Below are 27,971 nucleotides of genomic sequence, written 5' to 3'. Positions count from 1 at the left end.
TAGAATTGGAGGACAGACCAGTAGTCGCTAGGGGTTGGGGGGAGGGATGGTGTGACGTGGATGTGTATGTAGGTAAAGGCTATATGATTTCTCTATATTCTTTTTTCTTACAATGGTATATATATCTATAATTATCTAGAAATACAATTTTTAATTTAAAATAGCTATAAACTTCTTCTTGAGTCATCTCAAGAAGTATTTATGAGTCAAATTTTTTAAAGATGCACAGTTCAGAATGGTTAGCTAGCATATTATATAAAAGAACCATAATTCAGAGGAAATGATAAGTACTTCTTCAATCAGTATGTCAATCAGCAAATCTCATACTGTTAAACAGCACAATGAGTCTCATTTCTGTATGTGTGAAAATAGTTTCTTAGCTAATAGAATACGTTTTTAGAAAAGTATTCATTTTTAAAAATAAAAGTATGTGGATGGGCTAACATATTTCAAAGATACTCAGTGGTTTGCTGGAGTCGACTCATATCAGCTTATAAGAAAGATTGTCAAATTTTCAGGAATTTTGATAGTCAGTTATTAACCACAGCCATGATTAAAAATTAAATTATATAAATTTGAACTTAAATATATTATATTAAAAACAAAGGTAATACATACTCAAACCTCATCAATTCTTAGTTATTTTATGCACTTTATTATTACTTATGCTTTTGAGATGATTTACATCTATTATAACTATTTAGTGGAAATACTATATAGTCGTGTATTACTCCACATATTTTCCCAATTTCATGTTCAGTGACATCATGTGGATAGCTTGAGGTCAGCCATGGTGGGTATATCTATACCACAGAAATGAACAAATGCTAAAAATTAGAACTTTTCTTTTCTGCAGAGCCAGCTGTTAATTTTTACTAGATGACACTCTCCATTTTTGCCTGAATATAGTTTAAGAAACTAGAGAGGTCTTTACCTTATACTCACTAATTGATCCCTGAGTGTCATCTGTGTAATCATTGGTTGTCAAATGGAAAGAGCACTGACTTTGGAACACCTAAAGTGTGGAACTTTTGAAACACTCAGCTAGGACTTCACAGAACTTAATCCCTAGGTTGAATGAACTGATTCTTGCCGACTTGCTAATGAACTAAATGATTAATAATTAGTAAATTTCTTTATAGTTGCTAGAAGAAGTAAACATAGGTGCTTATTGTAGAAAAATTGGATGCATAAAAAACCTAAGATCATTAGAATTATTGATGATCCCATCTCCTAAAATGAACTATTTTTTTTAAAGAGTTTGGTATTAAAAAAAAACACCTTAGTATATTTTTGAGATTATTTAAAAGAAATATTTTTGAAAGAAGCTTATAATTGTTAGCATTCTATACCGGTTATGTGCCAGGAGCTCACTACGTATTTACACATATTATCTCAGTCAATAATCACAGTAGTCCTTTGAGATATGATCTATAATTTCCCCCATTATAAAAATATGGATAAGGTACAAAGAGGTTAGGCAACTCATTCAATTTACCCAGCTAGTAAGCGCTTAGAGATAAATTTTAGTAAGTACTTAAAACTGAAACTCAGACAATCTAATTTTAAAGCCTGTTTTTTCTACATTTCTAGTCTGTTCTGTTTTATAAAAAACAAAACAAAACTTATCTTTTTAAATATTCTTGAGAAATGCTATTTGAAAGGTTATATGACACTTGATAAGATGGATGTGTCATAGTTATATATATTTTTGGAAATGTTATATAGTGGGTAGTATTTATTCAGAGTTGATTGAATATGGTATTTGTGATCTTTAAAAGTATGCCTAAGGGTCCTTGGACAGAAATATAATCTCCAATTATAACATTAACTTTTTAGGGAAAGCAAAGTCATCATTTCAATTTTCTGTACCTTTTAGAAATGTAGCCTATAGTAAGTTCGGCAAGTGCTTATACTTTTTAAAATGGCTTCAAACTATTTATGCTCATCTAAATCAAGATAAACTGTAAATGTGGCTATAAAAGTAAGCAAAAGTATTTTAACCCCAAATTTTGCCTACTTGAACCAAATCTCTATACAATAGAATGGATTAATTTAATTTCACAAGTTTAAGCAACTTGCAGATTGGAGTTAAATATTCACCTGGGATCTTTTGTGCTGCATATTGATATACATTTAGAGGATCAATTAATGATTTTTATAGCCAATGAATTTTATTGAATTATTAATTAAAACACTAATTTATATTTATAATAATTACTATTTTATTATATAATAATTATTAATTAACTTAATAGATTTATAATTAATAAATTTAATTGTTGATGCTAATAAAAAAGCATTATAATTAAAAATTTTATGACCAGTATTATAAGGTTATATGAAATATAATAGGTATCAGGGCACCTGGGTGGCTCAGTCGCCTGAGCATCCAACTCTTGATCTCAACTCAGGTCTTGATCTCAGGGTCATGAGTTCAGGCTCCTCTTTGGGCATGGAGCCTACTTTAAAAAAATGAAATAGGTATCTTCCTAAAAAATAAATAATGTATACAAATTAAATATGCATGCTTATATACAAAGCTGCAAGGTCACTAGTAGAAAATTGCCAAACTAGCCTGCAAACCTTCACTGCTTTATTATTTACAGTTACTTTACAAAGCATTAGAATGAAGAGACTTCATCAAATTCATGTAAAGGGAGTAAAGGTGTATCTTTCAACACTTTTCATTTGGGTCAAGTTGCTAGTATGGTCCAAACATAATGGAGATAAAATAATTAAACATTACCTTGTCTGTCCCAGTCCCAGAAGTAATATGCATTCATGAATTCTAAGTTGCAAAAGAGATATACTCAGGTAGGAGAAATGTGTTGCTTAATTTGGTGACACTTACCAAAAGCTACCACAGTTCATATCATCTCTTCCATTACCATACTACAGAGTGAGAGATGCCATCCCCAGAGAGATGGCAGTTGCCCCCAAGGAGGTAAACAAACTGAGGACAATGAATCTGCCTCAGCACTAACATTGCAAGATTCAGTTCAGTAGCAAATTAAGAACTATAGAAGTGGTACCAGTAAAAACAGAGCAGAGGAAGATCACAACAACCTGACTTGGTTTTCCTGGAGAAAGCCTGCTCTTTAATAACAGCTATACCTGGCCATAAACCTTGGCTCCATTTCACTTGTGAAATTTGTGATGTTGTACACAAATTCTAAAGGCTTCTGTTTTTTGTAGGTAAGAGTTGGATAATAAAACATATTTCATGGAGCTGTGTGAAGATTAAAGGACCTAATATGTGTAAAGTGACTGGAAGTAATTGGCACATAGTAGACACTGAGATGCTTTCCTTTCCCTCCACCTCACCACTTGTGAGCAGTATGAAAGCCTGGGTGTAAAAGAAACAGTCATTTCAGTGACTTGGGTACTAGACATAGACCACCAGAAAACAAACAAAAATCAGCAAATATTGCATCATTAGGATGATAAAAATAAAGAAAAGCCAGAGACAATAGGAGTAAGAGCACCTCTCCAACCACAGCTGGAAAAAATGTTAAGACTTACAATGGCATGGTAAATGAGGTCATAGAACAATGAGAATTTGTCTACATTGTGGAGAGCTTATAAATTCACACAACCATTTTGGAAAGTACACCAATTTAATTTTATCTAATAAAATTGACCATAACCTTTCATTACAGACTATAAACCTTAGAGAAAGTTCTGTGCATAGGTTTCTTTTTTTTTTAATTTTTTTTTCAACGTTTATTTATTTTTGGGATAGAGAGAGAGAGAGAGCATGAACGGGGGAGGGGCAGAGAGAGAGGGAGACACAGAATCGGAAACAGGCTCCAGGCTCTGAGCCATCAGCCCAGAGCCTGACGCGGGGCTCGAACTCACGGACCGCGAGATTGTGCATAGGTTTCTGGAAAAATGTACAATGATGATCATAGCACCATTGACTGCAATAGAAACTCTGAAAACATATGAATTTGCCTAACAGAAGAAACAATTGTGATACACTTATTCAATGGTTTACTATTCATCAGTTAGAAAGGGTGAACCAAAGCTACATGTTCCAGTAGCCATTAAGACTAAATTTTAATTATTAACAATTAATAAATATCTTTATACTTGCTAGAAAAAAGTAAACATAGGTGCTTATTGTAGAAAAATTGGATGCATAAAAAAACTATATAAGATCATTAAAATTATTTACAATCTCACCCCTTAAAATGAACTATTTGTTTAAGAGTTTGGTATTAAAAAAACAGCTTGGTATATTTTTGAGATTATTTAACAAATATTTTTGAAATATTTCTAAGTGAAGTAAGTTAGACACAGAAAGACAAGTACTGTATAATCTCATGTGGGAAATCTAAAAAAAACTGAACTCATAAACACAGAGAATGGGTTGGCAGTAGCTAGAGGCAGGAGGTGGAGATGGGGGAAATGGTTGAAAATTGTCAAAAGTACAAACTTCCAGTTATAAGACAATTAAGTTTTAGGTATGCAATGTATAGTGTGGTGACTATAGTTAATAGTGCTGTATTGTATTTTTGAAAGCTGGGCCGCCTGGGTGTCTCTGATGGTTAAGCGTCCAACTCTTGATTTCAGCTCAGGTTATGATCTCATGGTTCGTGAGATTGAGCCCCATGTTGGGCACTGACAGTGTGGAGCCTGCTTGGGATTCTGGGATTCCCTCTCTCTCTCTGTTTCTCTCTGCCCCTCCCCCACTTGTGTACACACTCTCTCTCTCTCTCTCTCTCTCAAAATAAATAAATAAACATTTTTAAAATAAAAAAATAAGAAAGTTGCTAAGAGGATAGATCTTAGAAGTACTCACCACATGAAAACAAAAGTTGTAATTACAAAAGGAGATAGATGCTAACTAAACTTACTGCGGTAATCATTTTGTAGCATGTATACATACGTCACATTGTTATGTGGTACACCTTAAACTTACATAATGCTATATGTCAATTATATCTTAATACACTGAAAGAAAGACTAAAAGGCATTATATTAAGAGAAAATACAAATTAGAAAAATATATACATAGTCATGTGTAATAAAAATGTAAAGTTTTAAAAGTTACAAAACAACATTGTATGCTGACAATATCTATATATATCTATATATCTATACATATAGATACATATATGAAAAGAATAAAAAGTGAATGACAGTTATGCAAGTAAATGCTGATAATAGTTGCCTCTGGTATGATACTATTGAGTGAGAATAATCTTGGGAAAGGAGTGTAAGTATTTTATTTCATTTGTATGATGATTTGCATTTTTAATTTATTCTATTTTTTTAAAGTTTACTTATTTATTCCAAGAGAGACAGAGACAGCACCAGTGAGGTAGGGGCAGTTAGAGAGAGAGAGAGAGAGAGAGAGAGAGAGAGAGAATCCCAAGGAGGGCCCGCACTGTCAGTGCAGAGCTTGATGGGCTCAAACTCACAGACTGTGAGATCATGACCTTGCCAAACCAAGAGTCAGACACGTAACCAACTGATGCGTAACCACCCAGGCACCCCTGTATGATGATTTTTAAATGGGTGTTTACATTAATCTTTATCCTTTTTTGAATATATAACATAACAGTCAAAATGAAAACTAAAATAAAGTAGAAGTAAGTAAAACTTTTAAGGTACACACGTTTAAGAAAACTGTTACAAATAATGAGACCATAAAACATAGTAAAGAAATCTTCCCGATACTGAGCTCATGGTTTTAAAAAAAGTCAAACTTGGGGCGCCTGGGTGGCGCAGTTGGTTAAGCGTCCGACTTCAGCCAGGTCACGATCTCACGGTCCGTGAGTTCGAGCCCCGCGTCAGGCTCTGGGCTGATGGCTCAGAGCCTGGAGCCTGTTTCCGATTCTGTGCCTCCCTCTCTCTCTGCCCCTCCCCCGTTCATGCTCTGTCTCTCTCTGTCCCAAAAATAAATAAACGTTGAAAAAAAAATTTTAAAAAAGTCAAACTTGTAGTAACACAGCAGAAAAGTAGTTGTCAGGGGTAAAGCAGTGGTGGGAATAGGAGAGGTTGGTAAAAGGGCACAAACTTTCAGTTGTAAGGGGAATAAGTTTTGAGTATCTAATATAGCATGGTGGCTATAGTTAATAACACTGTATTCTATCATTGAAATTTGCTAGCAGAGTAGAACTTAATATTCTTACACACAAAAAAGAAAAATATGTGAGGTGATGATGTGTTAATGAACGAGATGGTAAGACTCCTTTCACAAGGAATGCATATATGAATCATGATATACACTTTATTTTTCTTACAATTTTATGTCAATTAAAGCTGAAATTAATTAATTAACTAATTAAGTGTTCTCAGCATGAGTTTTTTTTTTTTTTAATGTAGCATGCTACTTAGTGATTCTAATACATTACTGGTACACAAATATAATAGGAATTTCTACCCTCCAGCATGAGAGATTTTTACTTTTATTAAACAAAATTGAGTTATTTTTTTTACTCAGAAGCAATACTTTTAATCTATAAGGATATAACATATGTATATATTAAGATGTATATAATCTTAATTATATACAATTCGTTTGTATTTCTACCAATTTATTAGAACATTCTAGGATACTGCAAATGCTTGTAATCTGTAGTCTAACCAACATAGATTAAATAAAGCAGAACCCTCCTTCTAGTGCTCCTTTCTGAAGAGAGCATAACATTTTTATTTTGCTTGCAATTTAGATTATCTAAAAACCCATGGTTTAATATATCATTCTTGCTTGTATTTCACAACCATTTTATGTGTGGTGTCATTGTGCTAGGCCAAATCCTGTGGAAGAAAGAGGACATCAGCAGAGTTTAAAAGTATACTTTTGAACATAGACTAAAGAATGTTGGACCGACTATCCCCCAATGTATTGAATTCATCTCCACAAGGAAAGAGAAGTATGTTTTTATTGGAAGTAAAAAAAAATGTGGAATGTAAATAAGGAGTCATACCTACTTATCTAATTAAGGAATCTAGCTAGCAAGTTAGCTTTTTATCGCTACCAATTATCATCTGTAGTTTTATCTACTTAAATTTCTGAAAGTATTATCTTTTATGGGACTTATTGGGTGAGTAATTTCAGAGACTCATTTCTGTATCTTCTTTTGAGTGTTTAGCTAGGTGGGAAGGGATAGTAAGCAAGAATATTCCATTTTCTCTTTTCCCATATCTCTCATTAGAAATCTTTTATTTAAATGTCAAAGTACAAACAAGGCAAGTGGTCAGGGGCCTTTAAACAACATTTCATCACTGTTTTTCTGATTATACCCAGATTTTTTCCTAGAACAATTTTTTCCCATGGATGGGTTGTGAGGAAACAATGCATCTGATTAAAAGTCATTTTAATGTAATGATTAAACTAAACATGGTCTAAAGACAGAAGTGAGTTCCAGGCTCAGCTGGGTAAACCTAAGCAATTTCTAAGCAATTTGTTTCATCTCTCTGAATGCTTTGTTTGTATTATTTGCAGTGGAAATAATCCCCATAGAGTTGGTGGGTGGGTTAAATAAGACAAACTATGCAGTGTTTAGCACAGACCCAGGCACAAAATACAAGCTGAATATAAATTACTTCATATTATTCTCCCCTGCATCCTGGGGAATATATCTTTCTTTAATTTTCAACACTGAAGAAAGAGGAATATAGCTCATACTATTTCATACCTTGTGTAGCAACTGAGGGGGAATAGAGACTGCACACTAATTGTCTGAAGTTTCATTTGGTATTGTATTAGTTTCCTGTGTCTGCTATAACAATTACCACAAATTCATTGGATTACATCATTTATTCTGTTAAGGAGGTCAGAAACCCAAAGTCAGATTCACGAGGCTGAAGCTAAGATGTCAGCAGGGCTGCATTTCTCTGGAAGCTCTAGCTGAGAGTCCATTCCTTGCCCTTCCAATCCAGCAGTGTGATAAAAAATCTGCATTCTTTATTTGTGGCTGTGTCACTCCCATTTCTGTCTCTATGGTCACAGGACCCTCTCCTCTTCGGTGTGGAATCTTGCTCTGCTTCTCTTCTATACATGTACTGTTGGTAGCTTTCTAAAAGGGATCACTGAGATCTCTTTTAGAGAATCTAGAATAGATCTGAGATCACTCAGATAATCTAGAATAATCTCCCCATCTCAAGATCCTTAACTAAATCACATCCAACATCACTTTAAACATTGCCAGATTCTAGGAATTAGTACCTGGATACCTTTAGGGATAATTTTTCAGCCTACCACAAGCAAATTACCCTCCTAATCATACTGATTATTTCTGAACTACCACTTCTTCTTTATCACATCACTGGCCAAAAAAGATTCTTTGGTTTAATATCTGCCACACATATGTGATGTACTAAACCTTACAAAAGGAGTTGGTTTTCCTCAAGATTTTAATCAGACTTTGGGGTCTAGATTCAAACTGCCTGGCCTCAAGAATTGGGTCCTCCATATACTAGATGTGTGACCTTGGGAAGTAATTTAAGCTCTCTGTACCATGACTTCCTCACTTACAGATGGAAACAATAATTATTTCATAATTTTTATGTGAGGATTAAAATAAATCACACTTGTAAAATGTATGCAATAGTACCTAGCACATTACTAAAGGATAATTATTTTTATTCTTATTATGCTGTCGCTGTTGTTATTAAATGGACTTGCATGTGAGTTGCATTTTTTAATCAGTGATGACAAACATGGTGATCACATGCAGAAGGGAATTTGATTCTATGGCCATGCTACGCTAAGGACAAAATGGAAGAAGTTGAAATATAGTAGGAGTCATGTGGCAACACCTATAATTTATCCTTAACTCAGCAGCAGATGAAAAACATAATTGAAATTTTGAAGTTAACATTTTAATTTAATTAATTAATTTATTTATTTGAGAGAGAGAGAGAGAGAGAGAGAGAGTGAGTGCATGAGCTGGGGAAAGGGGCAAAGGGAGACAGAATCTTAAGCATGCTCCAAGCTCAGTAAGGAGCCCGATGCTGGGCTCAATCCCATAACCCTGGGATCATGACCTGAGATGAAATCGAGAGTTGAATGTTCCACTGACTGAGACACCCAGGAACCCAGGGAAGTTAATATTTTTAAAAGAAGCCAAATATTATTCAACAATTGTTTAAAAGGTTTATAGAGGCCACCAAAGAAATCCAAATAGTCACATTCTGGAAATGTTATTATTAGCATCAGTGGAATTTACTAGTCTAAGGTGGACTGAAAAAAATTAATTTTTCATCCGCATGTTGCACATTAATTTTATAATGAAAAGTATTATTGCTTCTTCCATTTCTAACTTGTGTATATAATATATATCCATGTTTCTTATATGTATACATGTATATGTGTGTCTACATAAACACTGTATTTATAGCAAACATTTCTTCTATGAATGGTTTTCAAAGAGTTAATTGACTGCATGTTTGTTGAATGCTGTTGTTTGCATTCTAGCTGCAGTATAATAATAAGTGATGGAGTATAAGTATAGTAATAAGTGAATAATAAGTATAATAATAAGAGATATCCTGATTCAATGGTAGAATTTCAGTATCAAAAAACTGTAGTACATGAGAGTTTTAAAAAAGCCATCTATGAGTAATAATTATAATTAATAATTACACATTGTTCTGTGGATTACTACATACATTCTAATATCTGATCCTCAAAAACATCAAATGATTTCCCTATGATTTCATAGGTAGGTCTTTTAAAAAACTCAGAAAATCAATCTATGACTCAAACTCCTATGCTTTGCTCCTTTCAAAGGTTTAAAGGATAAGACCTACAGAATTTTAAAGGAAAGTGTTCATGATCTGAGAATTATAAAAGAGAAGTCATTGAAGTGGCTGAATTTTAACTCAATCTTTTTCTTTTCAGAGATTTTTTAAAAAATATTTATTTATTTATTTACTTATTTAAATGTTTATTTATTTTTGAGAGAGACAGAGAGAGAGACAGAGCACGAGTGGGTAAGGAGCAGAGAGAGATAGACACAGAATCTGAAGCAGGCTCCAGGCTCCAAGCTGTCAGCAAGAGCCTGACGTGAGGCTCAAACCCATGAACCATGAGATCATGACCTGACCTAAAGTTGGACACTTAACCAACTGAGCCACCCAGGCACCCCGATTTATTTATTTATTTTTGAGAGAGAAAGATAGAGCATGAGCAGGGGAGGGGCAGAGAGAGAAGGAGAAAGAATCCCAAACAGGTTCCACACTATCAGCTCAGAGTCTGATGGAGGCTAGAACACACGAACCATGAGATCATGACCTGAGCTGAAACCAAAAGTTAGATGTTTAACTGACTGAGCCATCCAGGCTCCCCACAATCTTTTTTAATGTAAACTCTACCCCCAGTGTAGGGCTCTAACTTATGAACCTGGGATCAAGAATCACATGCTCTACCAACTGAGCCAGACAGGCACTGCTTACCTGAATCTTGGTACATAAAATATAATAGCTTAAAATCAGGAAGAGTATTATTGGATAAAGGAAACAGTCTCAATCAAAGTTTAGTGAGAAAAAAGTGCAATTATGGAATCGGGGATTATGAAGTCAATAAATACTAACACCAAATTATTGAAAGACTAAGAAGTGCGGATTTTTTTAGGGAGACAATGGGGAGTTAGAGTTTTTGAAGAGAAGAGTGATATGCTGCACATTCTGTAAAAGGAAGATAAAGTCACCAGCAGCATGTAAGTAAGATGAATAGGAAGGAAGGTGTAGTGAAAGGTTGCTGCTAGGGGCATAATGCAGAGCCTTTACAGAGCTACAGCAGAGTAGCTGTAAAAAAAAAAAAGTAAAGTGTATGAGAAAAAACAATTGAAAAGAATGTGTTGATTTACTTTAAAAAGAGATAATAGTATTTTTAGCTGCCTACTAATCATTCTTTTATGTTGATGGATATGATTTTCTAATGTTTTAAGATATCTGAGCCTATATTCATAGGATATATTTGTGTTTAATAATCTTTACTTGAGATAGTTCTCTGATTTTGTATCAGGATAATACTATCCTCATTGAGTAAGTAGGAAAATATTTCTTCCTCTATTATCTGAGAGTTGGTTTATAATTATTTATTCATTGAAGGCATGAAAAAAGTTCACCATATATAACATCTGGGTCTGAAGTTCTGTTTATGAATGGATTTTAATTGTAAATTCAAATTCTTTATATAGCAGCACTGTCAACAATAGCTAAATAATGGAAAGAGCCTAAATGTCCATCAACTGATGAATGGATAAAGAAGTTGTGGTTTATATATACAATGGAATACTACTTGGCAATGAGAAAGAATGAAATACGGCCTTTTGTAGCAACGTGTATGGAACTGGACAGTGTTATGCTAAGTGAAATAAGTCATACAGAGAAAGACAGATACCATATAGTTTCACTCTTATGTGGATCCTGAGAAACTTAACAGAAGCCCATGGGGGAGTGGAAGGGGGAAAAAAAAGTTACAGAGAGGGAAGGAGGCAAACTATAAGAGACTCTTAAAAACTGAGAATAAACTGAAGGTTGATGGGGGGTGAGAGGGAGGGTAAGTGGGTGATGGGCACTGAGGAGGGCACCTGTTGGGATGAGCACTGGGTGTTGTATGGAAACCAATTTGACAATAAATTTCATATTTAAAAAAATAAAATAAATTCAATGTCTTTAATAAATATAGGAATGTTTATGTTTTCTCTTTCTTTGTAAGTCACTTTTAGTAACAATGCTTTTAAGGAATTTTAAGGATTCTATTTTATCTAAGCTGTTAAATGGACTGGCATAAATTTGTACATAATATTTAGCATCTTTTTGCTGGCTATGAGATTTGTACTGATGTCCCTTATTACTGATTTTAGTTAGCAATTTTATTACTAATATTACTAATGTTATTTTTTGTGCCTTTTTTTCTTTATTTCTTGACCATCTAAGAGATTTTTTTCCAATTTTATTGATCTTTTCAAAGAATCATCTTTTGATTTCACCGAATTTTCTCTTTAGTTTGGCTGTTTATTTCACTGATTTCTACTTTTCTCATTGTTTTATTCCTTTGCCTCCTTGGAATTTAAGTTATTTTGTTTCTCTAGCTAGAGGTGGAAGCTTAGATCATTGATCTTTAGATCTTTCTTATTTTCTCATATTTACACACATTAATTTTACTTCTTGCTTCTCAAAATGTTTCCATGTTGTGTTTTCATTTTCAGTTCAAAAGGTTTTCTAATATCTTTTCCAATTTGTCTTAGACCCATGGATTATTTAAATGTGTGTCATTTGAATTCCAAATTGTTTTTATTTACTGGGTATAATTTTGTTATTAGTTTCTAATTTAATTTTGTTGTTGCCCAATCTATGTGGTTTGAATTCTTTTATACTTACTGAGACATGTTTTATAGCACATGGAACCTCTAACATAGAATTATGTAAGCTCTATGTATATTTGAAAAGAATGTATATTCTGCTCTAGTTGGTGGACTGTTTTATATGTATTAGGGTAATTTAGTTTATAGACTTGCTCAAGTTTTATATGTATACTTATTGATTTTTTTTGTCTACTCTTTCTGTCAGTGACAAAGGAGTATTATAATATTCAACTATGACTGGCACTCTATTTCTTATTTCAGTCTGTTAATTTTGCTTCATGTATTTTGGAGCTTTGTTTATAACCAAGTGTACATTTATAATTGTTAAATATTTTCTGCTGCATTAATCTTATCACTATCACATCTCACTGGGTCTCTAGTAATACTTCTTACCTAAAGTGTGAGACTTTTTGTTTTAATCAGTGATATGAGAAATTTAGAGAAAAATTGTACATATTTATGCATGTACATATGTGAGTATAAGCATATATGTATGTATGTATTACATATGTATGTATTACATTTACCAATATCTCAATTCTGATGATCTTCATTTTTTTCTTGCATAATCCATTTTACTCATGGGTACCATTTCCCTTCAGCATGATTTCTTGTAGTATTTCATGAAGTGAAATTCTGCAAGCAATAAATTCTCTCTGGTTTCAATATTTATTTGGCATTCAGATTTGAAGATTAGTTTGGTAAGTTATAGACGTATTAACAGTTTCTTTTCAGTACTTTGAATACAACATTTCAATGTCTTCTGGCCTTCATTATTTTGAAGAGAAGTCAGTAATTAATTGTTATTGTTTGCTATATATATTATGTCATTTTATCTTGTTGCTTTCAGTATTTTCTTCTTACGCTTGGCTTTTATACAATGTGGCTATGTGAAATTTTCTTTGCATTTATATTGTTTTGTTTTTATATTAATGTTTGTCATTGAATCTGGGAAGTTTTTTAGCCATTGTTTCTTTAAAAAAAAAAAAATGGCCTGCCTCCTTCTTACTTTCCTCCTTTCCTTCTGGGTCTCCACGAAGTATAGTGTCCATGATTAAATATGGCCCCACAGGTCTCTGCCGCATTATTCATCTCTTTTTTTTTTACATCTTTTCTTCTCTCTGTTGTTTACATTGGAAAATATTTATTTCATTTGTATAATTTCCAGTTCCCTATTGCGATTTCTTATCTTTTTGTCATTAGTATCAAATTAGTCTTTAAATCTTAATTCATAGCATATTTTAGCACTTTGAACAAATTTGAAATAGTTGCTCTAAAGCCTTTATCTGCTATACCCCACTATTGGGTCCATTTGGAGTCAATTTCTAATGACTGCTTTCTTTCTTGAGTGTGATTCCCATATTCATGTTCCATCGGTCGTTGTATTTTGAAGATTTTGGGATCCGGTTGTTGTTGTGTGTTTTGTTTTTTTTTTTTTTTTTCCTGGTGAAAATTGTTGCCTGTATTTTGTTATAGGAGCTGTTTAACTTGCCAAGACTCAAACTGAGAAATCTTTCTCTGGCATGGTGGGCAACTGTTGATAATCTTGCTCAGTTTTTCCTTCTGCCAGACGTTCCTTTCTCAGCTTGGGCTCCTGAGAGTTTCCTCTGAATCTGTGTAGCTTAGTATTGATTCAAAGACCAGGCAGAATTTATATTCAGATGTTGAAACTTACTGTCTCAGACGTTTCTTTGCCTCCAGAGTTTGCTCCCAATCTTACCATGAGCCTCAGTTCTGCTCATAAGCCTCCCAAAGCGTACATGGGTTTGGCAACATGCTAAAAGAACAGCAAACACGCAAATCTCACCAGGAGCAATTCTCTCTGTTTAAGTTAGGTACTCTCTAATTTCTGTCCACTTTTGCAGCAGATGCCCTCGGGCCTCCGTGTGTTTGCAATGTTAGGCAGCTTATCTGCTGTTCAGGACTGTCACGTGCACCTTGAGCCAGAGATACTGCATACTGCCATTTCCTGAACTGGGGGGAAAAAGGGTCACAGAGCCCCTCAAACAAGAGAGCCATACATTTGTCATTCTTATCCAATGTAGCAGTTGCTCAGGAGTAAAAACTACAAGTTTCTGACTGACTCTTTCATTTTCAAATGCCTACACACAGTTTTAAAATATTTTGTTCTAGCTTTTAAAATGTGAAATTGTTATCTATGGTTGGAATCACTGGCTTCTTCACATAGTCATTATTGGAAGGTCTTGCTACGTATATATATGTATATATATATATTTTTTTTAATTTTTTTTAACGTTTATTCATTTTTGAGACAGAGAGAGACAGAGCATGAATGGGGGAAGGTCAGAGAGAGAGGGAGACACAGAATCTGAAACAGGCTCCAGGCTCTGAGCTGTCAGCACAGAGCCCGACGTGGGGCTCGAACTCTGGGACCGCGAGATCATGACCTGAGCCAAAGTCAGACACCCAACCGACAGCCACCCAGGCGCCCCACGTATATTTTTAATTAGAAGTATTTTGTGTTTAAGTACATTGTAAACCCATTCACTAATATGTTTGAGAGGAGACACTGTAGTTGGTAAGTTCAAACTCAAAAGCATATGAATTATCTAAATTTAAATTCTTATTTAAAAAAAAGCCTTATATAATGAATGCTTATCAATAAAGGTGAATCTTTAAAACTAGTGCCTGTATAATCAAAACCTTCTCTCTAACGGTGACTTTCATAAGTGAGATAAATTTATTGAACTAAAACAGATGTGATTCTGTAAAGGTTCTAGTGGAAGTCCAAAGTGTTCAGAGGAAGTTTATACTTCCAAGACTCATTTCATGGTTCACTGGGTAAAACACATCTTTCTGTTCCATGATTTCAAAATAATTCTTGAAGAAATTCATCATGCTTTGAAGAATACTGGAAATTCAGTTTAAAAGAGGCATGAAAGATTAGGGAAAGGAATATGAAACACCCCACATTTCCTAATTTCTTGTATTTTACCAGTATGATTTAGATTAAATACAATTTTCTCTTTTTCTGTTTGATGTTTCCAATATTTTATTGTCCTCTGGCAAGATTTGATCCCTAATAAAAAAGTCACTACATTTTAAAGTGTAATTCCTCTTTACTTTATGAAGTATGATAGAACGTCAAAGTGTTTTGGATAATTATATCAGTGCCTTATATTATGTGAAAGCGTTGCCTTATCAAGGTGTATAAAATATAATTAATCAGTGTTTCTTCTATTTTTGAAACTTTAATAAGAATAGAGGAAAAGTAAAGTAAAGGAGAGAGCGGATAAAAAAACAGGGAGAGGGAGAATGTATGTGGATATATATATATATATATATATATATATACATATGCATAGTTTCAAACTTGGAAAACATGTTGTAATTTTAAGCCACTTTTCTAGAACTTTCATTTTTTTCATCTCACTGGTAAGAAAAATAAAAGAAATGTAGTTTATGTCCCTGCAACAGTGCTAATCAACTGTCTTATCTTGGTTTTCCTTCACTATTGGACTGGCAGCATCCTGAGGTTAAAGTGGTATGTATACATCCTTGGATCCTTCAATGCCTATTACAGTGTCTGACACATTTATGCAATCATAGTTTTTGCTGAAAGAATGAATAAATACTGGATTTCATGTTCATTTCGTCCTGACACTCATTTCCAGTTAAATGAACCCTTTTTTTTCCCTTTCAGTGGAAGAGGGGAGGAGGTCATATTTCAGTAAGGAAACTGAAATTGGAAAAGCCATGCAGTCAGTAAACCCTTATCAGAGGGTATGGACAACTTTACTATTAGCCTTTTAAGGATAATCGGATTTCTGCCCACTGAAGCAAAACCATCCTCAACAAGAAACAGTGACTTGATTAAAGCTTTTTGCTGCTCTGGCAGGCTTTCAGCATTCTTGTGTTTTATACAGAACACAGATACACTTTGGATTCTGTAGTACAGGATTAGATGACCTACAGAGGATCAGTACCGCAGACCTTTGTCTCTCTACAAGCAACATCTGCAATAATCTACACCAGATGGTGCTGGAGACGTCTTTAGTTTATAACCTTCTCCAAGGAACTCATGACTAAAATGAGGGTAAAATTAAGAAATAAAATTGTAAATTTGTGGAATAAAGTTGGATAGTTCTCTGTAAGTTAAATAATATTTTTATTGTTGCTACATATTTTTTATATCCTCTCTCATACTATAGTTGAACAGGATGATGTGTAAACAGGATTGAAGGAAAGTTCTGGAAATAAAAATGGATAACTATCTTTTGTGAGCATTTTTTCTATACTATTGAAATAGTTTATAGTCTACGTGTGTGGGTATGTATATATTTTTTATTAATAAAAAACCGGTTTGTTGTATAATAGTTTTAAACAAGTATGTTAGGTTTCTCTCAATTTACCACTTACACATAATTAAAGAGCTAAACACTACTGCTGATGTTACTAAGGATGTTTTTCTCACATGAAACATGCCATGGATGTGAGAAGAGACATTAGTATCCTGATATAAATATATACTTGTATATAAAAGTTCTTAATTACTTGATATACTAAGATTTTCAGTTTGATACCAGAAGATTAAGTTATTACAGCAGCATTGTATTAAATAAACCCTGTCAGATACTGAGGATGGAGGTATAAACTGTCTACAGCAATGTATCCAGCAATTATAAAATTATAAGAGAATTCCACCAGCACTGAGGTTGACAAAGAATTTGAACAAGGATTATACATATACTCAAATCACTGGCAAGACATTTGGTCATATTTCCTTAGATCAAGAATTTATAAATATTAAAAGCCCAGTGTAATAGGTATAAAAAATTCTTTAGAATAAAAGACAACATTTTTGGAAGACTCGGGGAAATATAACATCTTTAAAGTACTTCAATAACAGAACACAAATTAATAGTTAAGAAAATTACTTTGCATGCTCAATGGGAAAAAGTATGACATAGCTTATACAAAACAGAAATCAAGTTTTATAAAGAAAAAATAAGATTAAATAAAAAGGCAAGAATATGAGATGAATTAGAAAAGGAGGAAAAAGAAGATTGTGAAAAAAATGATATACTGATTTTCAAACTTCATCTGAAGGCTTGTTTCAATATAACAAATACAATGAGCAATGCAAAGGAGAAATTCACATTTTGTATGGCTTTTTACACAATAAGCAAAAAATATGTAATTAATGAGGGATGTAATAATTTAGAGAACAGAGAATGGAGAGTTTAAAAAAGAATGATTTAAAAAGATCAACTGCAATAGCAATGATTATCAAAGATGTAAATGAAGTAATTCAAGAGGTGAAAAATACTTTACAGTACACAGAATTTTTGTTATGTTTTCTTCTAGTTTTATAGCTTCAGGTCCTATGTTTAAGTCTTTAATTCATTTTGAATTCTCTATAACCTTAAGATAATTTTTTTTCTAGTTTGGGGTTCAGCAATTTTTTTCTGTAATAGATAGTAAATGTTTAGATAGTAAACGTTTCAGGATCTGTGGGGCTGCATACAGTCTGTATCCTTTTTATTTTTTTTTTTAACTCCTTAAAAACATCTAAGCCTTTCTCTGCCTGGGCCATGGGCTACAGTTTTCAGTTTTCAGTTTTCAGATCCCTGTTTTAGTAGCTTCGGAGAAAACATAGTTTAGAATTAGATTCAAAAATTAAATCTCAAAACTCAAGCTGAAAACACAGCCTCGAAAAAGTTCTATTTTTTCTTAATTTAATTTAGGATATTATTTGGAGTGTGTAAAATGTGATTGGAGTGTCTTATGTAGAGTCTGATATTCTTGAGCTCCTTTTACCAGCAGAGGTAAGCTCTCTTTTCCTATCTAAATAGATTAGCCCTTCCATTAAAACCCCTGTGATGGTTTCATCTGACAGGATTGCTTCACAAAGAGCATCCTATTCTCTTCATAATCCACCCAAACACCATCCATTAATCTCAAATCTATAAGTAGTTAAATATCAATATGTTCCAGCAGGACAAGTGCAGAATCTTCTCTATGAAGAGATTTATGAACTAAAGTTTGGCAATATTTTGCTAATTCATTTCAGCTGTAACCTAAGGAACAAGTCTAGGATGAGATTCTAAGAATGTTACATCACAGAGGAAGAATAAATTTATTAATATGGGTGCATTTTATGAAGATTCTTGACTTAGTGTGCTACTGTGATCAGCTTGAAGTGACTTCAATAGATTATTAGTTTGGTTGCCCGAATCCTGATTTTAATGGTGGCTTTCATTCAGTGAAATTTTTATGACAGAATTTCCCTGGCATAATTGGTAGGAATCAAGGGTTATAGGGATGGGAATTGTGGACTGAAGTTATTTGGTATCAATAGACTTCCCTTTCATCCATCAGAGGACCCAGGAAACACTCAATTCTTAAGGCATTAAGAAATTAAATAATAAGAGAAATAGCATCCATGATATCTCCATGACGGCTGTCCTTGATAGGCTAGGAATTATGATGACAGATACTGCCATTGGAATTGGTTCCTGAGTTTAATAGAGATGATGGAATTCTGTAGCAAAGGAGTCCAGCAAATAGTGACTAACCATCAGAGTCAATGCGGGCACCAACATTGTAATAATAGGCATCATGGATAGAGTGGAAACTAGAGTGTTTTGACATAATGAAATCAATCAGAGTGGTTTATTGGTTATGGTGAGCCAAGGGATAACACAGTCTACTAAAGTATTACTTCATCCATATAACCAAAAAGTCCCTAGGCACAGTGAAAAGATAATTTATTTGAACTATCAACATAGAAAGTCCTGGTTTTCTTACCAGTTAGCAGTCCTGTATAGAAGAGGAGTCTGATCTTCTTGGGAAAGTACTCTGCAATAAGGCCATAGTATTGTGGTAGGCAGAATAATGATTCCCCAAAGATGTCCTTGTCCTAATCCATGAAGCCTGTTAGATTATACGACAAAGTGGAGTTAAGATTATTAATCAGCTAACCTCAAAATGGACATTTTTTTCTGCTTTATCCAGACAAATTCAACGTAGTTACAAGAGTCCTTAAAATGGAAGAAGGAGGCAGAGGAGGGAGGCAGAGGGAGATGTGGCTAGCAAGAATGGCCAGAGAGATGCAATGCTGCTGGCTTTGAAGACAGAGGCAGAGAGCCAGGAAACAAAGAATGAGGATAGCCTCTATAGCTGGAAAAGGCAAGGAGAGATTTTCCCCTAAAGCTGCTAGAAAGGAACATAGTTCTACCTTATTTTCAGCCTAGTGAGACCTATATCAGATTGTCACCTACAGAAATGTAAGATAATATATTTGTATTATTTTAAGCCCCTAAATTTGTGGTAATTTGTTACATCAACAAGAGAAAACTAATATATACTATAAATATTTCTCCAAGATGTTGCCAAAGGTTTCTGAAGCTATTTACATATGATGATTGTGAACTTGGAAAAGAGTAACAGACTTTAGGGATACTGGCTCTGAATTAATGCTAATTTGGGGAAACAAAATAGTTCTGTAGTCCATATGGAAGTTAGGCAATTGATAAAAGGAGCTTTAGTCTGAATCTCTTACATGGGGCCCACTTAATCAATGAACACATCCTGTGGTGTTCCCACATGTCAATTCCTATATTTATAGTTGAAATAGCTGGACTCAGCAAATGGGAAAAAATGCACAAACTGGCTTCCTGACTCATGGACTAAGGGCTAATATGGTAGAAATACCAAATGGACCTTTCTAAATTTACTCCTCCCTACCAAAACACTAAATCAAATCCAGTCCTGCATTTATGAACGAATTATAGAGATTACTTTAATCATCAATGACTTGAAAGATGTAGAGGTGATGATCTATAGCTCATCTTTGTTTAAATTGGCCAGTTTGGTCAATGCAAAAGTTGGATGGATCTATGACTGTAGGTTATTATTAATGTAATCAAAGTTTGATTCTAATTGCAGCTTTCCTCCAGATGTGTGTCTTTACTGGAGCAAATCAACATAGCCAGTGGCATGTGGTATGGAGCTATTGATCTGGTAAATAAGCTTTTTGTCATTAGCAAGGCATATCTGAAGTCATTTGATTTTTACCTGGCAGGGACAACCTTATTGTCTTACCTCAGGGCTAAGTTAATTCTTCTGTTTTGTGTCATAATATAGGACACAGGGACATCAACTACATAATGTCTCAAAGAACATCATGTTGATCCATGACACTGATGACATTATGATTGCACCTGTCAGTAGGAAGTACTAGCTACTCTAGATGCCTTATATCAAGAATGTCAGAGGGTGGGCAGTAAATTCCCTGAAAAATAATAAATTAAATTTATCAGTAAAATTTCTAGAGATTCAGTGGTCTGTGATACGTATGGATATCTATTCTAGGAAAAAGGCAGTTTACTCTACCTGTTAATATCTACCAGTTGTTGAAAAATGCAACATATAATGGACCTTTTTAGATTTATTTTTTAACAGTTTTACTTCTTTTTTAATGTTTATTTATTTATTTTGAGAGAGAGAGAGAGAGTGGGAGAAAGGCAGAGGGACAGACAGAGAGAAAATCCCAAATGGGCTCTGAGCTGTCAGCACAGAGCCCAATGCAGGGCTTGAACTCAAGAACTGTGAGATCATGACCTGAGCCGAAATCGAGTGGGATGCTTATCTGACTGAGCAACCCAGGAACTCCCCACTGTTTAGATTTAGAAAGTAACATAAACCACATTTGGGTGTGGTGTTTTTACACGTAACTTAACACATATATCAACTAGCTGGGAGTGAAACCCAGAGCATGAGACTGCTCTGCAGCAGACTCAAGTTGTGATGCAATTAGTTTTTCGACTTAAGTCTTGTAAGTCAGTAGAACCAATGCTAATCAAAGTATCTGTAACAGATAAAGATGTTTAAACTGCATCTCTAATTGGCCCAAATAGAAGAATCAGTTCCTCCCCAAAAGTTTTGGGGAAAAGCTATTTTTTCCTGTGTGGATAACTATTCTCTTTGGAGAAGCAGTTATTTGATTGATACCTAACCCTGGTAGAGTCTGAAAGCCTGACTAAAGAAAATAAAATGACTACTATGGCAAACCATGTTAGCTAATCCAATAAGCCATGGGAATAAGTGAATACAGCATCAGCATGATTAAGTGGAATGACCCGTGAAATATCATGTTTCAACAGGTCAGAAGATACAAGTATGTTGTCTGAGCAGATAGATCAGATTTTCACTATATCTTCTCCTGTTGTATTGCATACCCTTCCCCAGCCCCTCTTATGACTTCATGTGAAGTTACCTACAATCAGGGGAGAAAGGAAGAAAATATAAAACTTGCTCTATAGTGGGTCTGCATCATATGGTAGCATGGGAACTAGGGAAATACTGCTGTGTTACATCCCATTCAGGGGTAACTTGAAACAGGGTGGTAAAGGAAAATCATTGCAGTGGGCATATTTCAGGCAATACATGTAGATTCCCATTCTTAACAGAAAAATAGATAACATAATTTGGAATTATATACCAATTCATAGGCAATGCCAGTGGGTTGTCAGGTTGGTCTGGTAGTGGAAAGAACAAAATGGGAAGACTAGTCAAGATATGTGGAGATGGATCTTTCAGAGTGGATATGGAATTTGAAGATAATGCTTCATCTATGTTAATGGAGCTCTCAGAATGGGTGAATGGGTACAGAATTGAAAGTCCAATGTGAACACCTATTGAACTTCATAAAAAATATGGTGGAAAATATGACTTGTCCTATGGTTATCAGTCTTTTTTTTAATCTTCAGCTACAATAGTTATTTAATGGGTCCATATACAAATTAGTAATAGTAGTTGGAATGGAGTTGATGAACAGCTCAAAATAATGGATATCTTCTCATCAGACTGATCTAGATATTGTCACTACTGAATGCCCAACCAGATTAATAAAGAGGTCAATGTAAACACCTGATATGGCTTCAGTCACCATGGGAATCAGCTAACAACCTGGGGATAGGTTGCTTACATGGACTTATTTCCATAAAGTAGAGGACAGTAACTTGTATTTACCAGTATTCACACTGGTACTGGATATGTATTTGTCTTCCTTATGGATTGGAATATGCTAAATTCATCATTAGTGGATTAACAGAATGACTTATAGACCGTCACTATAATCCAAAAATCACTGATTTGACCAAGGAATTCCTCATTTCACATCAGAATAAATCTAGCAATATGAAAAAAATGAGGAGAATGATATAATTTGGAGATAGAAAACTAGTAAAGAGGACAACTATGACTATTTTCTTTTGGGGGATGGGTAAAAGCACCTTAATTCAAATAAAAGATAGCTTTGGTTTAGATGGAAACAAAAAATTATTGTCTGAGAGTTAAATGTTGGTGAAAGCGTAAGAATGGACTCTGAGCAAAAATACAAATTTCCCTAAAATTCAGGCAGAAAAGGAAACATAAAGTCCAGTAGAAAGCTGGGGGAAAATTTGATGAGCTGTTTTGCAAAAGACGGAATCCAGTTGGCAAAGCATGTATTTCCTTCCTTAGACTATGGGCCTGGCCATATGATTTACTTTGGCAATGGAATTGGGTAGAAGTCTTGCACATCTTCGCCTGACTCTTGTATTTTTACCATTGTCATGAGAAATATATACTTAGGTGAGTTCAGTGGTCCAAAAAGGGTAAAGAAATAAGAAACAGAGCCCTTTCCTCAGTTAACTCATAAATCTGCAACAAGAAGCAGAGCCACCATGTCGAGCCTATTTAAACACTCATCGGACCCTCAGTGACTAACACCTCTATAAAAATATATGTTAATCGTTCCATGCTGCTAAAATACTTTGTTGGTGTTTATTATGCAGAAATAGCTGATTGATACAAATGAATAAATTTCTATTGACCATATAGTCAGTAAGTGTAAAGTCACACAGTGAAGGTCATGAATAGACAGACAAGTTGAAGCATAATCTACCACCACCACAGTGAAGCACCTGCCTGCACACTCCCATGCACAAAAGGGACAATTAAATATTGACAAACACAAAAACTGAAACAAATGTTTCCACAAGAGACTTTGAAGTTCCGCAAGAGGGTTGAAAGACAGGAAAAGATACAACTGTACTCTGGAGATTTTATGAACATCTGGGCATAAATCAATAACTGCTTTACAGACTAGGCAACAAGTGAGGTCTTTCTTCCTTCCCTGTCTAGATTCCAAAAGGTCTATGGTTTTGAAAGCAAGTATGGGGAATGCAACGTTGGCTGGGACATTGTTGTTCTCATGATAGGCATCATCAGCAATGACAGCAGGCAGATTTACATCTAAATTGATTTATAGGCAGCAGTCTTCAGGCATTAGGACCCAAAGAGGCCAGATTTTGCGTAGTGACAATAGTTTAGAAACTATTGTGTGAGCAGCCTTTAGGAAAGCCACCATTTAACTGGAGAATGAACTAAGAATGTCAGCCTTCTGCTGCAGAAGGTGTGAGCACAGAAATAGTTATTTTAGGCATATTGTTTTAGCCCATTTTGTAATATTACTGATGAGACTGTATATTCTTTTGTTCTGACAAGCATCATTAAAGAAGTTAATATCTTGTAGGTAATTTTTCAATCTCATTTTTATTTATGACCCATTTCTTCCCTCATAGGAAAAACAGACAAAATATCACCTTAATTCCTCAATTTAAAGATAAAGCTCTTTCCTATGAGAAGAGCATGCAAGTGCTCATAGATTTTACTCAATTAAGATGGAGTTATATTATAAAGGTTTAAATTCCAAGTTTAATCCCCAAACAGTACTTATATTGCTAGTAGTTTTAATTTTTTCCTGGTACATATTTCCATTGTTCTCATGAAAAGAAAATTTTAATTGCAGAGAAGTAAAATAAATTGTCTTAGGAAAAAATGAATCACCCTTTGAGGAAATGTAGTCATTGGTGTGCTCACACAAACTCCATCAGATATATACTCTCTTTGTCTCAACCCACATAATTTGTAATCTTTCCCACCAAAGGCTGATTTTTAAAATGTTTTATAAAGAAAAAAAAAACATCATCATAAATTCTGAAAACACAAACTAACTATTTTAAAATCTGCATATTATCTACTTTTTTTTCTTGAAACTCTCACCAGAAATAGGGTAAAAGCATTGTTTATTTCCAAAGCAACATCAAAATAGACCACACATATATTGGATGAGCCTGGATGGGATAATTTCTATATTAGCGATATGAACTGGAAAATCAAATCAGTGTGCCATATCAAACACAAACAAAAGTAGACAGCTTAATACATATTCCATGTGTTATGAAACAGAGAAGCTATTTGAAGATGAAGGAAAGGATCATTCAGCTAAGAAATAAAGTAAACAATGATGAAATGATACGATGAGCAACAAAGACAAGTTCTCAAATTTTGGCAACTATTTGGGATCTTAAAACTTTATAAAAACAGGAAAACAAGCTTCCTTTTAAGAAATGCAATTCAATTCATCATTTGTTATTATTATTGTTGTCGTTGTTCCTTACTCTGTGCAAAGAATACTTTTAGTTTGTGGGTGAAAAAAATGATGAATAAGGAAGAAATACATAATGGGGAAGACAAGAACATAACCTCTTCCTGTCTGCAGCCAAATGTGCTAGTATAACTAAAGGAAAACAAAGGATTCCAAGGCAGAGTAAGAACATACCTTGCTTGGAGTCAGGAGAAGCTTCTTATTGAAAAGTAGCATTTGTGGTCAGCATAAGCCTGGTGATATTACTACACAGAAATGTAACCTGAAACCAATGAAAATTTGAATCCAGAATAAATAGCAAAATTCACGAATAATAAATAAATATAGCAGTGCTTAATTTTTGAAGCTATAAGTTATTTTATTAAAAACTAAATATCAAAATCTTCTTTTAGAGTTAGTTGCAATTTCAAAATTAGTTGAATATTATGTCCACAAAGGAAATCAAAACAAATATGCATTTACAAACCCCCTTCTCCAAGGATTCTAACACACCCCTTCCAATTTCCCACTTAGAATTTTAATATGGTAGAGGTGTTGGTGATGAATTGTCTGTGACTCTTATGGATAGACTATTTACCTGCCCATCAAATGTTTATTGATATATTATTATTTGTAAGGCAGTATGAGTGCAAAAGAGAAATAGATATTAATAGGATGAGTGTAAGTATACTATGGGACATTAAATGAAGATAGTATTTTCAAAAAATATTTTTCAATGTTTATTTTTGAGACAGGGATAGAGACAGAGTGCAAGCGGGGGAGGGGCAGAGAGAGAGGAAGACACAGAATCCGAAGCAGGCTCCAGGCTCTGAGCTGTCAGCACAGAGCCTGGCGCTGGGCTCGAACTCACAAGCTGTGAGATCATGACCCGAGCCAAAGTTGGATGCTTAACCGACTGAGCCACCCAGGCGACCCTGAAGATAGTATTTTGAAATGGAATATTATAAAGAACTTTGAGGTTGTGGTGATATTTGAGTTGAATCTTGAAAAATGGATATGATTGGGTGTACCAAGATTTAGAATAATGTAGTTGAAAAGTTCTAGAAATTTTCTTGGAAAGAACAGAAATGTCCATCACATCAAGGTACATTGGTAGGGATCTCTGTGGAGGCAGTTTGCTGGAACATATATTGTGTGAAGAGTACTGACAATTATTTTTGGAAAATAATATTTGAGCCAAATTATAAAGGTAGATGGAGTTTGCTTTAACTCTGTTGTCAGTGGGAATTCACTCTCAGCGTTTTTATTTAGTTTGATTTTTGTTGTAGGACAGTGACATGAACAGATTTCATTTCAAGCATCTTCACCTGGAACAAAGTATAAAATTCAGTAGAGTTGTGAGAGCCAGAAAGTTGGAGACTAGTTGGCTGGTTACTGCTACAGTCTGGGCGAGGGATTAAGGAAACAGCAGAGGCAGTTGGGAAGGAAGAGGGGTTAGTAAGGGCAATTCTGGGCAGCAGACCAGATGCTCTGTCAAGGCAAGGGAAGGAAAAATACAGCAATGACAGAGACCGCAAGACAGGTATGGGGCCCAAAGGAATGCCTTGTTCACCCCATTCCTTAGAGCCCAGTCTCAGGAGACTGAGTTATTTGCTCCCTTAACTCTGCTTTCAAGACCAAATGAAAGCCTAAAAACCTGTTAAGCCTCTAAGGTTTAATGAGAAAACATTGATGTTTCCTTGTCATTTTTCAGTAAAACTAGTGAATGTCAGAGCTGAAAGGAGTCTTCGGTGTCAATTAGCTGAGTCTCTCATTTTTAAACGAGAACACTAAGACCCAGAGATACTGAGTAACTCATTCAAGTTCACACAGCTAATTATTGCCAACTCTGTAATGGAAGTATGAGTCTCTTGCCAATTGGGTGCCTGCTTCACTCTGCATCTGTGGATTTAACAAGGGGGCTGGGAAGAGGGGGACAGAAGCAGTGTCTGGAAGGGTGATGACAATGGAGAAAGTTCTGGTAAATGCAACACCAGGATGCTGACACACGGGTGTTAAATTTAAGAATGACAGTTAGCTTTCACCCACTTGATGGGATTGATATAAATGTTGATAAATAATCTCCATTTATGAGCCCATGTTTTTGGAAGAGGTGTTATGGAGATATACACACTACATATATGAGGCAGCAATGCTTCAACAGTCTTTTGAGTTGTCAGCCCAAAACATTCATTAAAAAAATCAGGGAGACAGCAGGATCTGTATCAAGCCCACAAGACTCAGAAACAGATACCATAGCTGCAAAGGATCCGCAGTGGCAATTACATGAGATACAGGTAAGAACAGAACACTGTAGCATATAAACTCAAACTATTTCCAACAAAGAAAAGTCTATTTATATATATTCAGACAATAGTTGGATGTAATGCAAACCTAGCGGTCTCTGTATTTGCCAGGATTATTTGGCTTGTTTTATTCTGCCAGATCCAAGCTAAACACAATACATGGGTAACCTCCTCTCTACTTTGAACAGAGAGGCAGACAGACTGCCAGAGCACCACATGTAAAAGGCCTAATTGAGGGGAGGGATGACTTAGCTATGCCTAAAGACGTTCTGTACTTAATGAGAGTGCAAACCTACTACATCACTACAAGATGAGTCAGTAAGATTTTGTGGTCACCAGTGACTACAGATGCTACTTCACTCAGAATTCACAAAGGTGAAGTGTTTGTTGAGAGAGGACACTATGTATTAACCCCAAAGGAGGTACTAGCAGCTAATGAATGGTCGCTTTCGACTAACTCTCCCATAGCCCAAACTGAGTGTAACTTTTGCGAGAATATGAAAGAGCCAGGACATACCAGAATACTTCAGAGTCTGACTGCCCTGAGTTTAACTTCTGAGTTTCTGCCATTTATGAGCTTTATTCTCTGTGATACAGGAAAATTTACTAAGTTTAAATTCTTCTTCTGTAAAAAGGGGCTACAAACATCTCACATATTTGGTATAAAAATCACATGTAAAATATCTAGCAAAAAAACTAATACACTATAGATACTCAGGAAATTGTAGTAAATTACAGCAGCTTTTATCACTCAGAATTTTATTTCAACATGGGACCCTAGGCTCTCAACTATTATTTGGTCTTCCTTTCATATAATCTGTATATAATCAATTAGAACAAATCATAAATTTGAAAATGATAATAGAACACCATCTTATTTTATTTCCTTCTCTCTAGGAG

General features: G+C 34.6%; 1 long non-coding RNA gene across 1 annotated transcript in view; it reads right to left on the bottom strand.

Annotated features, from left to right (window-relative positions):
• The window catches only part of LOC121029716 (uncharacterized), a 489,603-nt gene that overhangs the window by 58,104 nt on the left and 403,528 nt on the right, over positions 1 to 27,971 (bottom strand). The window contains exon 4 of the long non-coding RNA XR_005789854.1: positions 24,961 to 25,048. This is a non-coding gene — a long non-coding RNA (uncharacterized LOC121029716). The remainder of the gene's footprint in view (positions 1 to 24,960; positions 25,049 to 27,971) is intronic.

The sequence above is a fragment of the Herpailurus yagouaroundi genome, unplaced genomic scaffold (assembly GCF_014898765.1).
Source record: "Herpailurus yagouaroundi ecotype Mexico unplaced genomic scaffold, PumYag 139, whole genome shotgun sequence".
In the NCBI taxonomy this organism is placed as follows: Eukaryota; Metazoa; Chordata; class Mammalia; order Carnivora; family Felidae; genus Herpailurus; species Herpailurus yagouaroundi.
Note: the sequence above shows the minus strand (reverse complement) of the source record. Positions and strands in the feature narration are given on the sequence as shown.